The sequence below is a fragment of the Pristiophorus japonicus genome, chromosome 9, assembly GCF_044704955.1.
Source record: "Pristiophorus japonicus isolate sPriJap1 chromosome 9, sPriJap1.hap1, whole genome shotgun sequence".
Lineage (NCBI taxonomy): Eukaryota > Metazoa > Chordata > Chondrichthyes > Pristiophoridae > Pristiophorus > Pristiophorus japonicus.
Genome location: NC_091985.1, coordinates 103308639 through 103311196, shown reverse-complemented (window position 1 = coordinate 103311196; position 2558 = coordinate 103308639). Strand labels below are relative to the sequence as shown.

General features: G+C 47.2%; 2 pseudogenes; both read right to left on the bottom strand.

Moving 5' to 3' along the window:
- Window positions 1-1561: 1561 nt before the first annotated feature.
- On the bottom strand, window positions 1562-1763 carry LOC139274289 (U2 spliceosomal RNA; annotated as a pseudogene).
- A 117-nt stretch (window positions 1764-1880) lies between these two features.
- LOC139274366 (U2 spliceosomal RNA) lies at window positions 1881-2118 on the bottom strand (annotated as a pseudogene).
- Window positions 2119-2558: the final 440 nt, after the last annotated feature.

Below are 2558 nucleotides of genomic sequence, written 5' to 3'. Positions count from 1 at the left end.
TTCTAGAGCTCCCCCAACGGCTTAGAGATAATGGGAATAATTATCAACATCATTAACTAAGGGGTAACCTGGTAGCACAGATCACTTGACCTCATTGCAGAACACGCCCACATTTCATCCCACTTACCTCTGGAGCCATACTGACCAGGTTCCACCCTCAGTCTTGCTGAGCAAGTATATCTCAGCCAGTGAACCATGGTGTAGGCACAGTCATTGGGCCACTGGGGAAATGAGAGGACGCGTTGCCCGCACACATTTTTTCTTGCATGGATTGTTTTACTCTCCCCAGCTCTAAATCTCACAATTGCCCCATTGCCTCCCATGATTTTCTATTCGTGGTTGTCTCTCAGGAAAGTGGTCAGGGAGCTATAATTGAGTACAGGCAGGGGAATATTGGCCAAGGTTTCTACTCTTGGTTGTTACCTAATAACTCCTATTGGAATTGCACTGGTTAGATGTAGTCCTTACTACTAGGTGGATCAAGGGGTATGGCGAGAAAGCAGGAATGGGGTACTGAAGTTGCATGTTCAGCCATGAACTCATTGAATGGCGGTGCAGGCTTGAAGGGCCGAATGGCCTACTCCTGCACCTATTTTCTATGTCTCTATGTTTCTATGTATGGACAGTAGTGGGTGAGGATAGGTTCAGGCTTGGCTGTGATGTCCTCTGCCATTGGATACCCGGACAATGCTGGCTGTCATGGCTGGTACATGAATAATGGTCAATTTTGTTGAGGTATTAACAGGCAACTGCTGCTCATAGAACTGCACAGAGTCAAGGGGTCAATCTGTTTAGGAGGTGGGGAGGCAGTAGGGTCATAATTGGCTGCCGTGCCTGAGGGGGAAATTGTCTAGGGTTCCTGCTCCTAGTCACGATTTGGCAGCCCTTGATGACAATGATCTATGTGGGCTTCGGGTGAGAATAGGACTGAGAGCAGCTGTCTGATGATGCTTACTGTCAAGTTTCACACAATAATGATGGACATTAGAACAAGATACCAGGGGGGGAGGGGGGGACACAAATGCCCATGCAACTATACCTCAGCAACCAAACATGAAAATAATTAATTTTATCACCAATGGGAATAAAGTCCTGAAAGAAAAGAGCTTGACATGGGTAACGGCATGATTTGAAAGTCACTGTAATAGCCTTCCAACAATGGTTTTCCTCTCAACTTTCTCCCCATTTTATTTCCTACTCTCCTGAAGGCACCATTCATGCTGGGAGTCTAATTTTTAAAATTCATTCTCAGGGTGTGGCCGTCACTAGCAAGGCCATCTTCTTGCCCGTCCCCAGTTGCCCTTGTGAAGGTGATGGTGGGCCATCTTCTTGAACTGCTGCGTTAGATTTGGTGAAGATTTTAAGGGAGCCAGCAGTTCTTTGGTATAAGATTCAAGTGGCCATTCTTCACAAATTTTTATTTTTTTTATTTTTTTTATTTATTCGTTGCCAATCTTTCCAATTCTTTGTCAGATCATCTTGTCAGATTACAAACGCCAGAGGTCACCTTGGGCCCAATTAAGGATCACTCTGCGCCAATGCTCTTAGCCAAAAGGCCGAGAGCCAAAGCACCGTTCCTGGAAGTACTGCAATACCAGGTTTGTGCCATGGAGGTGGATGGGTCAAGCCACCCCACCCACCTCCTATTTCCAAAAAGCATAGGAGAACCACCTTCCTGATCCAGGGAGAACCACTTTCTGGTCATGGTTACTCCCCTGTCAGGTCAGTTATGCATGATCTTAGCCAAAAGGCCGAGAACATTTATTTTTTAAAAATTCGTAGCCAATCTTTCCAATTCTTTGTCAAATCACAAACGCCAGAGGTCACCTTGCACACATCAAGGATCACTCTGCGCCAATGCTCTTAGCCAAAAGGCCTAGAGCCACTGCACCGTTCCTGGAAGTACTGCAATACCAGGTTCGTGCCATGGAGGTGGATGGGTCAGGCCCCCCACACACCTCCGTGGAGGTGGATGGGTCAAGCCACCCCACCCACCTCCTATTTCCAAAAAGCATAGGAGAACCACCTTCCTGATCCAGGGAGAACCACTTTGGGGTCATGGTTACTCCCCTGTCAGGTCAGTTACGCATGATCTTAGCCAAAAGGCCGAGAACATGAGACACTGCACTAATACACTGAGGACGTGAAGGGCATGACATGGACTGGAGCTGTACAAATCAAAAAGACCTCAGCACCTCTGGGCCAGGGAGGTGATAAACCTGTGGATGGTCCTGCACCTGACCACTCTTCAGTAATCCTGCCTGCAAGTGTGTATGCATACACACTACGGCCACAATCTTCGCAGCCCTGTGAGTGCAGGTTTGGAGGCAGGCCCACTGTCAAAATGGCCCTCATTGACAGCGGGGCCGAAGTCCGCTCCAAACATGCCTCCATATCAGTTTTTCAACTGTCGGGTCTGTCTGTGTATCACAGACCCAACACCAAGCTGCAGGCTAGTTAATTAAGGTAGTTAACAGGTAGTTGAATGCTACTGAAGAGGATTAAAATCAGGCACTTACAATTTTACCAACCTTTTGACAAATTTCCAATGTCAGAAT